The following is a 13,132-nucleotide window of genomic DNA, read 5'->3' on the forward strand; positions in this document are numbered from 1 at the left end:
TAGATTTTCCTACCATGTTTAAGACTGAATGGATCAGAATTGTGTTAAGTAGGATACATGATGGTAGTTTGCGGTTAGAAGATGGGCCAGTCAAAATCTCAAAAAGGATTATTCATAGGGTAATAGGGTATCCAACCCTAGAATGACCCAAAACACTGAGAAGTGATTCAAAAGAAGCAATTAAGAAGAATACTGGAGCTAAGTGGGACAAGAGAGGCATGACCATTGATACCATTAAGAATCCTCTTGTTGAATTTGTAGTCAGTCATTTCCCTTTTACCAATCAAGATGACTCAACAATGTTCCCTATATTGCAGTACATGTTGGTTACAAACTTGTCAAAAAGGATCATACTTATGATCTAGCTAAACTACAATTACAACAGATCAATGAGAATTTAGGAGCTATAAGAAGAAGAAAGGGTGCTTAATGTAGATTTGGAGCAATTTTGATATGTATATTTTTTAATATACAAAATGAATTCTCCTCTTTTGGAAAGATAAGTTGGAAAACAAATAGGTCTATAGTAGTCTAGGTGAATGAATACATAGAACAAATGGGAGCCAATTTTGAGACTATCATGAATATTTATTTTGAAGATTTCAAGAAATCAATGAAATAGAGACTTAGGATTCCAGTCTCACTTGTAGAGTAGCATATAAATGATATTTGTTTTCTTGTTGATATTGATTACACCTACATCCAAGCAGCCATAACAAGGGTAAGATGGGTTATGCCACTTGGTTATGAGATAAATATTGATGAGGCATCTGCAACAATTATAGCATTGTTTGTAGAAGAAGTAGATAAAAGTGTCCAAAACTTTGGCACATATGATGTTGTAAGATCCAAAGTGGATATGGAATTGAAGACTACTTCAACACTAAAGAAAAAGGAAAAATTAGTGAAGAAGATTAAGATAAAATTTGAAGAAGGGGCTACAAAAGAAGAGGAAGAAGAAGATGAAGATTAAGAAGTAGAAGAATAGGCTCAGGAGCCACTAGCACTAACCCAAGGCATGGGTGAAGATGCTGAAGAACAAGGAGGTTCCAAGGAGGAAGAGGAAGCACCTAAGGCAGAGCCTAAGAAGAGGAAAGCATAGAAACAACTTGTTGCTTAGCCTAAAGGCAAGAAGAAAGCTAAGCCAAGCCTGACAAAACCTACCACTAAGGTAGATACAAGGGCTACAAAAAAGGTGGCCAAGGAACAAGAAAAGAAGAAAGCCATAGAGTAGGGAGGACCAGTAGAGAAGAAGCAAAGAAGAAAGTATGTGGCACCTCTAGAGTTAGATGAGGAGAGAACTAAGTCTGATGATAACAACCAGTTTAGAGTGGTAAGTCACACCACTAAATATGATTTAGAGAACACATGTGACAACATTAGGGACAATGCAGACTTGTCAGGGCCTAAAGGCATTGAATTCAATAAATTGAGTAGAGAGGAGCAAAACATGGTGGAAGAATAAATTTACACCATGATGGAAAAGTTCAAGAATACTCCACTTGAACTTGATAATACTATGCCTAAGGAGTTATACTCTATTATAGAAAATAAATGGCATTATTGCCTAAACATGAAAAAGGAAATAAGAGAGTCAACATTGGCTCATATGATGCCTCAACTCACAAAAGACCTAATAAGAAAGGCTAATAAGAAGCATGGGAGCAAATTTGCACCCAAATATAGAGCCTTCAGCATATTGCAAAATAAAATTGAGGATGTTGTGAAAAAGTCTACTCTAATGTGGAAAGTAATCTATGGCCTCACAACTATAAAGGAAGGACAAAAAGATCCCTTTGAAGGAAGAAACAATGATGAGGAAGAAGAGGAAAATGACAAGGAAGAGGAAGGAGAAAAAGAAAAGGAAAATTTTATAGTGGACAAAGACACACAAGAGAGTGAAAAGGAAACTACTGAGGAGCAAAAACAAGAATAGAGTGTGCAAGACACAAATGCCACCACCAAGTCCTCCACATGTAACACCCACACCTACAGAGATAGTAATTGTAAAGGATGTTCCTGACACCCCTAGTCAGAACATCAACCCATTAACTATAGAAAACCTTAGAAAGATCCTTCACCAAACTACTTTACAATCACAACTAAGTACCGATCTAGTCTTGGTGAGTGTGGAGGAACTTTAGAAAGTTGTAACTGAAATCACAAAGGAAAAGGTGAATACACAAGAACCACCTTCACATACTCCAATAGTGACAAGTGGAAAACCACAAGAGAAAGCAACACAAGATGCATCAGCTAGGGTTGATTCCACAGTCATAATGACTTCAACTATTGAGGAGTCAACAAAGAAGAAAATAGGATAGAAGGATATCTCTATTCCTACAACATAAGGACAAGGTGCACCACCTCAGATATATTAGGAATAAGGTGTCTCAACCTTGTATAATTCCTATTCTTATTATTTGTTTTGTAAAATGTATTTCTTGCAAATAATGTTGATGTGTCGACATCTTGAATTGTGTGTAAGGAGATCATGACTAAAATGGTTATGACGGATTCCTATGAAATGTAAGAGCTATGTTAGGAAGATTCAATGACAGGTGAAGACATGTGGCAACTAAGATATTTGAGTACTATACACTCTACCCAATAGTGGGGTTTCAAATTTTCTTTTGGGGTTTCTATTTTCTCGGAGAATGGTAAAAAACCTAATACGGTTTACCTTTTGGGAGTAGCTCTAAAGTGAAGTGCATGTTATAAGAATTTTTAGGGTTGCGAAGAGATGCAAAAAAGGTGTATTGTTGGTACTGCGAGTAGCTACTGGAGTCTTCTGTTGTTGATGTTGAACTTGCATTGAAGGTGTATTGTAACCTCATGTTGAAGATAATACATTGTGCAGGTTCTGAAGGGGTGGGGTTGTTTTACCAAAAGGTTTTTCCCCACTGGAAAATCCTTGTGTTATGTGTTCCTTTCTTTTTCTATTTTATGTATGCATGGTTGGCTGCAATATTGTTGTTTACATGATATTGAATCTGTAAGTGTAGAAGATTTTTAATAGAATTTGCATCATACTTTTCTTATGAGATTAGTGTAGGAAGCTATTTTTGCACCTGAGTTTCCTTACAAGATCACAATTATTGATCAAGGCAAAATTGAAGAGGACAAGGAGAGCCCTAAGGAGAAGGAACAAGAGGCAATTCAAACACTGATCAAGTTGCCTATAACAAGGACTCGTATAGAACAACACAACAGCTGAGCACTAATGCAGTACCAATTTAGATATCAACACCAAGCTCGAGCTCTACCAAGGTTGCAAGGGTACTTCACTATGGAGACCCTACACTTGATGAAGAGATAGTCATTCCAAGGTATGACTATAAAACTATGAATATAGACTAGATTAATGAAGTGCAAGAGGCACTAGAGAAGAATAAGAAACAAGAGATACTAAAAAATGAGTATAAACAAAGGCAAGCTTTGATTTAAATTAAAGATGTCTTTTTAGAAAGTACCTAATGAAACCAAGCCCATAATGGAGCAATTAGCTAGTATAGTGGACTAGGTACAAAATGAAGACCTAGACACAAATGCAAAATTTCTAGAATGGTCTAAAAAGAAATTCCAAATGAAGGTAAATGAAAAAATATCAAGTGAGATAGCACTGTCTTAGGTGGAGCTAGAAAAGAAGGTAGAAATGGTAAAAGCAGTACTTGAGAATATATTCTCATTGTACTCCAAACTGTGTGATCAATCAATTTTCACACAAGAGACTAGCTAGATGATTATGAGCTTGGAGAGGAATTTGAAAGTATCAAGCATGCAACTACCCAAGGATCTAACTTAAAGTGAGAAGCATTTTGCTACTATGCTTCATACTCAAAAAGGAACTAGCTGTGCTAACAGTGGATTAGGCAAACATAAAGACCAAATTGATACATCTACAATCTGCTATCACCCCTCACATGGAATTTTTGTAGAAGGAATTGGTCTATGTAGATAATGTCTTGAAGAAAGATCCAAATCTTTCTACATTGGAAGGCCTAGTACACCTTGCAATAGAGACAACCATCCAACTTAAAGCACTGTAAATTGCATTACATAATTGGGATGCTACTCTGAAGATCATAATGGAGGTAAACAAATAATTTTTGGATAAGTATTCAATTAATGCACAGAACCCTTTGACATCAGTGTGAAAAAGGGGGAGCTAATAAATTAGGAGACACAAAAAGGGGGAGATATAATAATTTGGGAGAGATAATAAGGAGAGATAAGGAGATAAAGGGGGAGATATAATAATTTGAGAGAGATAAGGAGATAAAGCCAAAAGGTTGCTAGAACTACAAGGGAAGATGTGCAAAAGAGGGAGAAAAAATAGAGCAGATAGAACAAGATAGATAAGGCAGAATGATAAGGCAAAGCATGGAAACAACATGAGTCAAATTCAGCATAAGGAGCTTTGGATACAAAAATGGTACATCATGTAAGGAAACTTGGCAATAAAGAATATAACCGTTTCCACATAACCCATAATAGATCTAAAATAAACACGGAATTAAAATCCACATGCAAGAGAATAGACAACATACCCACAAAATGTGACACAAGATATACCCTGGGAAACCCTCATTGAGGGAAAAAACCCAGCCTCCAAAAGCATCCATCATCATGTATTATTCAGCAAAAAATACCATTTCCATACAACCATGGAAGCCTTCATGGTCATAGCCACAACCGAGCAAACTATGTGAACAAGCATGAATCCACACATCCCATGCCATGCTTTCAACCTTCACAAATGCTCCCTTGGCTAACTTGTCAAGCCTTGTCCCGCTCGACTCTTGCCTTTTGTCTTCTCCTTGTCACTCTTTTTTCTATACAACAACTACCCTTGTGGCTGCTTATATAGTAGCAAGTCCCACAAAACCACTAAGTGGTATTACATAAACCATGTGCTAAAACCATGTGCTACCTAACCCACTGACCCCACATTTAATATTGGGAATTTAATTCTTTTCTCCAATATTAAATAATTACATAAAATATTTTTACAATGTTACAATACAACTCATCAAGAATATTCCATGGAAATCTTTACATATTGCACGTCCATCTAGGTGGAACATTACATAATAAAATAAAATAATAAAATAACAATATTATGCAATGTGTGCAACACCCATTATCTCAACAATCTCCCACTTGTTGTATACATTGCATAGGGTCAATCCGTAGCCACACAAAATGAACAAGGGAACAATCCCTCCCAGCACATCCACCATCATGGATCAAAATACACCAAGTGCTCCATCCTGGTACCTGCAACAAAATCAAAGTATCCAGCATCTCAAACATGAATGATCTCACCTCCTATTATGCCACTCCCACTAGACATACATAGAAGCCATCCAAAGAGAAAACCACCCAACCTATTGCATTAGAAGATCATAAAATCCTGTACCAACTAAAATTCTGAGCACAAAAACCTGATCCAAAGGTAATCACATCTATCCGTAGTTGTCAAAAAAAATAAATATCCATAGCTGAAATAGCACCCATAGCAAGTGCCAAACCCATCCAACTATCCATACCTCAAAGGTATAACAAGTGAATCTCATATGATCGACATATCCAATCTATAACCTGCAATCATAATCCTCAAGAGCAATACCTGCCACATATATACCAAGAAGCTCCCACTGCAAAAGATAATGTCAAATCTATAACCAATCCACTCAACACATCTCAAAGAAGTGAATCCATGTAGTATCAAGGACATTCACAATACATAAATTGATATCCTGCAAGAACAACTCTCATAACAAGTCTCCAACAGTCTCCAAAATTCTCCACAACCAACAGAGGAAAGAGAAAGAAAGAACCATGTCATCTCTCACATGACATACATGAACACAAATCAGTGATCACAATCTCTAACCAATCTCAAATCCAATGTAGGCAAAACTGAACATCTAGGAGATAACCAAGACTAGAGAAACCATGCAAATCATAACCTGTATCATGTCCTTCTACACACACCTCTAGATGTAAACTGTGCAAGTATGATCTCCTCCATAAAACTCCAACAAGAAGCCTCAACAACACCCAAACCATACCATACAACTAATCATGGATGTAAGCCTCTCACAAGAAGATCAAACTCAATAAACCATTCCTAAACCAAGGAATAAACATTTCTAATCCAAGGAAAATGCCCAATATAAAACCATCTCCCAAATTCAACCAACATAACAACATATGCACATGGAGATAACCAATGCTAAACCATCTCTCAAATGAACCCTCTAGAACTAACTCATGTACCATAGCTCAAGATCCATATCCATGAAAGACAAGCATAAATATAATGCACTTGAGAAAAACAATGGGCTATACCTCTCAAGTAGCAAACCGCCGAGTAGACCAAGAGTGGGGAATGAGAATGCTCATCAAGATACCCAAGTCTCCAACCAAGACTCATCTAAGAACAATCTCCTCTCAAGTCCATATCAGGTGACTGCCCCTCGGACTTCCTGCTGAAACCATCAACCATCCCAACAAATACTTCTCTAATCCAAGAGAAATCAGCATCACCATCGTCTCTAAGTATCCATGAGCACCTGTAACCAATCAATCCATGCCAACTCCAAATGCAACATAGCAATATCATGAAGTATCCAGCTTATGATCAGTGTATTCAATACCAAGAAACTAAACCAAGATCAATGTCAAAGTTCCAACCATGGCCTCAGGAACATAAACATGACAACATGATCTTACCATCTCAACCAAAGAGATAACATGCTCGACATGAACACACCATAACATGTCACAACTCTAAACGCGTATCAAGAGTATACAATGACATAATAATGAAACCATCCTCACACCAAGGATAACATGTCAAATAAAAGCATAAACCACACCTTTTCCAAGAACCCTATGAGTCCTCAAGATGCAACCATCTCCACACACCATGAAGAAAACCATCTCCACATACCAGGAAGAACCATCTCCACATACCATGAAGATAACCAAGAACTCCATGAGTCCTCAAGATCTAACCATCTTCAAACACCATGAAGATAACAAGTGCACCATGCAAATGTCAAAGACGCTTCTGCAACAACAAGATCTAAGACAAACCTCCAACATCTGCAAACACTCAATAAATATATCAATGCCAACAACTCCCACTCAACCATGGTACCAAGTCACCTATGGCATCATAAAATCCATCCTCTCCAAACCAAGAAGATATAAACCAAACCAGGAACTAATCCTGCACTGTCACCTCATCACTGTCACAAGCTCCCACTAAACTGTGTATCCAAGCTATCTATAAAATTATGATAAAAAATCATCCTCTAACTATGAGAATCAACCAAGGCATTAAACCATCAAAGAACTCAAAGTGCACATCATGAGCTCCTCAAAAGAAACTAAATAACTATGATCCTCAACCAAGAAGATATACCACCATAACTAAATCAGAAATCCAAGCTAATGAACATCAAGGATGTACCTGTATATCCAATCATGTCATGCCAAAATCCATGACACCATGATCACATCCATGAACCGAGCATCTGGCTCTCAATATGTCCAACCTGTCAGCATAGTCAACCACAATCCTCCACCATGACTGTACCTGGTAACAACATCTCATCCCTTTTACATGAAGATAAAATCATGTGACTTAGGGCATAGACAACCCAAATCCAAGCCACCAATTTGAATATGCATCAATAATGAAAGATCAATGGGCAAAGACAACCCATAACCAAGCTATAAATGCAACCTGTAAGGATAGACCACTTACAACACTGCACAACTTGTAGACCCAACAAGTCATCATGCATATCCAAATCCAAACACTGATAACTATATCATCATGAGACCAATCTGAAATATGAACTGAGTATACAATGACATCAAAATTTAAATCTCCAATGCCATAAACTCACAATGTTACCATAGTCAAAATATACTTATAAACTATTCAGATAAATATATCACCAAATAAATCATGTAAAACCTGCACCAAATCTAAACCAATGTGTAGAGCTCTCCAAGAGCTTTCTGTTGACTACTCGAAGTCACAAATCCGACTCCGTATGCCCAAGTTATGCCCCAATCTATGCTCAAAATAGACAACATCTGACTTTAGGACTCTGAAAACCTGACAAAATTTTAAAATCATAGAACCAAACCTACACCATCTTGTAGTGCTCTGAATTAGCTTTCCAACGCCTATAAGAACTCTGAAATTTGATATTCTGAGAGAAAGTTATGGCCGTTTTACTAAGATAGTCTTTTTACCATTTTCAGTACGATTTTTCTTTTTTTTTTTTTTTTAGTGACGAAAATTCCGATGGGATTAAATTTGACGGCCATCATGGGCTGAAACCAAAAAAATCTTTCATTTCCTCTGAACATGGCCAAACTAGGGTATATTATATATCAAATTATATTTAAATGTCGACCCGGATCCAATGGTGAGGTCTGTTTTTACCCAGAAGGTCATTTATGCAAGCTACCCCCCAAAACCCTCATTTTAAATGAAACATCCAAAAAATCTTTTTGTCCAACAATTTCACATGCCCAAATCTTTTAACATCCCATCATAACAGCAAATTCAAAATCCTCAAATCTGCAATAAATCATTCATATATCTTGCCCTTTCTTTTATCCTCTCATGCATTCCCAGGGATTCAATCTAGGGTTACAATACTAAAACCATAGCTCTGATACCACTTGTAAGGAAACTTGGCAATAAAGAATATAACCGTTTCCACATAACCCATAATAGATCTAAAATAAACACGAAATTAAAATCCACATGCAAGAGAATAGACAACATACCCACAAAATGTGACACAAGATATACCCTGGGAAACCCTCATTGAGGGAAAAAACCCAGCCTCCAAAAGCATCCATCATCATGTATTATTCAGCAAAAAATACCATTGCCATACAACCATGGAAGCCTTCATGGCCATAGCCACAACCGAAAAAACTATGTGAACAAGCATGAATCCACACATCCCATGCCATGCTTTCAACCTTCACAAATGCTCCCTTGGCTAACTTGTCAAGCCTTGTCCCGCTTGACTCTTGCCTTTTGTCTTCTCCTTGTCACTCTTTTTTCTATACAACAACTACCTTGTGGCTGGTTATATAGTAGCAAGTCCCACAAAACCACTAAGTGGTATTACATAAACCATGTGCTACCTAACCCACTGACCCCACATTTAATATTGGGAATTTAATTCTTTTCCTCAATATTAAATAATTACATAAAATATTTTTACAATGTTACAATACAACTCATCAAGAATATTCCATGGGAATCTTCACATATTGCACGTCCATCTAGATGGAACATTACATAATAAAATAACAATATTATGCAATGTGTGCAACACCCATTATCTCAACACATCAGCTTAGGGGGAGTTACAAGTTTTGAGGTATATAGTCTTCTACAAAATTTTGAACAAGTTTTTGAAATTTGCACATATGTCAAACAAGATGTATATTATACTCATAGAGATCAGATTCATAATGTTTAGTTAAGTGTTTTTGACACTCATGTCAAAGGGGGAGATTGTTGGTCTCATATTGGTTTTGACAATTGAGTGTCAACACACATAAAAAATTTCTAAGTTGATGTCAAGTATAATATAGATGCCAAGCTATAGTATGTGCTGAGCTAGAAATTCAATAGGTGCCAAGTTATTCAAGTGTCAAGCAAGTTTCAAGTGCCAAGTGACAATTGATACTGAGCCAGTATATGTGCCAAGCAAAGTATAGGTGTCGAGCAAGACAAAGTTACTATAGGTGTTGAGCAAGACAAAATTCCTATATGTGTCAAGCATCAACAATTAGTAAGTGTCGAGTAACATAGAATCAACATAAGAGTTTGTGCCCTCACAAACTCAAATGTAAACAATTTTTGAGCCAACTCAAGATGAATCTCGAAGGATCTAAAAGATAACATCAAATCTATTACATTCCCTATGCAATCAACATGAAACCAATCAGAAAAATGGAAAGAGCATGCAACCAATTAGAAAAATGGAAAGATTTGAGCAGGAAAGATGGATGAATCTCAATCATAGATTCATACCTAATGATAAGTCTCAAAACCTTTTAAGGAGGATGAAACCCCATAATTTAGTGTCGTGTGGATTGTATGGAATGCATGAGAGAATGCTAGCAAAGTTTTGAAGGAAGTTTAAAGAGGTGTAAAGACTTAGAAGAAGGATAGCATTACAAAATCAAGTTATTAGAATAGAGTATCAGCACTTCAAGTAGAGTTATATTAGATCATGAAGGATCAAATCAGATTGGACAGAACAAGGATCTAAAATCAGCAATTGAAGATTGTAAGTTATCAAGTCAACACATTCTACTATACTTTCTAGCCATTGTATTAGGAGAATGAAAATCCTATGAAGATAGGTTGGTTTAACAACCATTTTTTAGAACCTTTAACAAGGTGTTAAATCCTTTAATAGGGTGACATTCCACGTGAATGTTTGTAAATCCTTTAGATAGGTCATTTTTAACAGGTTGTTAAAGCCTTTAATAGGGTTGATATTTGATGATGGTCAAACTTTGTAACCGTAACCAATTATATATTGCTACAATGATAAGTTGTGGGTGTCATCCCCACCCCAGTTTTACCTTCTCATTTTGGAGGGTTTCTGGGTGATCAAATCTTGTGTTATCTATTTTCATGCATGTCTTTACTTTTATATTTATTAGAGATGTTAGATGCATGTATTGATTTCAGTTAAAAGTTTTATAGCTCAAAATTATTGGTACTTCTAATTCACCCCCCCTCTAAGAAGCGTCCTTCCCACTTGTGAATTCCAACAAGATGAATCTAAACCATCTAGTTCATCTACTCCACTTTCACTTACTAGCCTAACAAGTGATGATGATGATCAAAATGACTTGATCTTATCTCTTAAAAAATATATTGAGAAGAATAGGAAAGTTAAGTGACTATAAAGAACCTTAATGGAGGTAACTGATAGATTACATAGTACTCTAGCAGTCAAGCATACAGAGGTAGATCTTGAACAGAGGGCACAAGTAGTGTTGCAGAAACAAAGGCCTAGATTTCACATGATGAGTTAATTTATTTAGCACCATTTGTCAAAATACCAAGAATTATTTGCTAAGTCTTGATACTTGTATCAAGGAAATTTGGAAATATCAACAAGATGGAAAGGTATTGTACATTAGGTGTACCTTATCTCATAAATTGACCAAGGATTTTTATAGTAAGATTGAAGGAAATTTGAGTGAGCTAGAAGCTCTATCAAACCAGATACAACAACCTTCCAACAAAGTTGATGACTTTGAAAGTGTAACGCCCCGTCAAGGGATCCAAAAGAATTAACCTAAAGTTTGACTAAGTTTGCTAAACATTTTTTTTTTTTAAAGTAAGAAAGTATAACATACACATCAAACACATAGTAGCAGAAGCAATATCATGTAATCATCGACGAACATACATTGCAAGTTACATTTCTTAAAGATCCCAAGACGTTGAGTCACGTTTAAATTTAATTAAATCTAAGTCTAACAACTATCACATACATATGAAAGAATAATCAGAAAGTCCCATGTCCATAATATACATTTGTCCCGAATGCCTCTCGGCAAATTAATTCGGAATGCTCATTCATCCACTGTACAAGTCACAGGGTATGAAAGGCTTAAAAGAATATACATATGTAAAGATCAAGATACAACATCCTCAAATCCATAATACAAAGTACAGTAAAAATATATGAAACTATTCACCATACATGATGCATCCATACATCCATAATGATAAAACATCTATCATAAAATCTAACCATCCATCATAATAATCCAAGAACATAGTGAAGGTAAATGCCAATCACGAAAAACTCCAGCCATGGTGACCACAGAACGGATCTCAATGGTAAGAGTAAAAGCACTACCACCCGACCGCGTGGAACCTAAATGGTCCACTCCCACCGCACTGAGGAGATAGTCTCAAGTCCCACATAGGATAACAAAACCTATAATCATAAATACTCTCTAAGTCCAGGAAATCCTATAAGTATGCTAACTCAAGGGTTCCTAAAAAGATCGACATCTAAATCTCAGAGGTACCACAAGACACGTAGGAAACCTAATATGCAAGCGGGAAAGTGTCATCGCAAAAGTCATGTAGAAGTTACCCGAGCAATCCCTTAGGAATCCCGGGTCCCTACTAATCCTGCGGCCACTAGTATCCTCTCGTACTGACGAGGCATACGATGGAGTGCAAGGTCGTAACCAAGCATCCTCTCTACCCCATCCTAGCCTGTACTAGCACTCAAGGCATGGGAGAGAACATACAATTATCTTATTAGGTTCATTTCCTCTCATTTAGTGTAAATGTTTTCACTTATTAAAAATGATTTACAATGGGTTTCTCAAGGCAGCCTCTTAGGGCTCCGACCCCCATTGCAAGCCACTTCCCGACTCTACACATAGATAACCTACCCTAAGCTCATGAAATCATAAATCAAAGAATCATAATAAAATCACCTCAGTCCTATACAAGCAACTGAAAAACATCATAAAAGATAATCCACAAAAATTACATCAGTTCTTCATGAGCAACAGATAATATCAAATAGTAATCATATGATCACGACAGTTCTCTATCAGCAACTGAAGGCATCAATGAAAAGTCACAAAATCCAATGGTTCTCCAATGAGCAACCAGAAAGTATCCCAATAGTAAATTACAATACTGATCGAAGACTCCAAAAATGGTCAAGTCAACACATGACATCATCAAGAACATAACAAACACTTCAGTCCTTTCAAGCGATCGAAAAACAATCTAAGTATAACTGATCGAGACTCAAAAATGGTTATCAAATATAACTGATCGAGACTCGAAAATGGTTAAGTCAGGTATCTCAAATACATACATCTCAGTTTCACTCAAGGAAACTGGAAACCAATAACAAACAGTAAACACAATCATGTCATAGAGCACTTCATCACATTACCATGGTCGGGTTAAGAAAGATTGAGACCAAATCATCATGACATCACATTCACAACCCCGAGCCTCTGGCAACAACCTAAACTGGTCAACGCTAAACCAACCCCAAAACATAGAGAA

This window comes from Cupressus sempervirens, chromosome 2, assembly GCF_028749045.1.
Source record: "Cupressus sempervirens isolate cs-2001-9-10 chromosome 2, ASM2874904v1, whole genome shotgun sequence".
In the NCBI taxonomy this organism is placed as follows: Eukaryota; Viridiplantae; Streptophyta; class Pinopsida; order Cupressales; family Cupressaceae; genus Cupressus; species Cupressus sempervirens.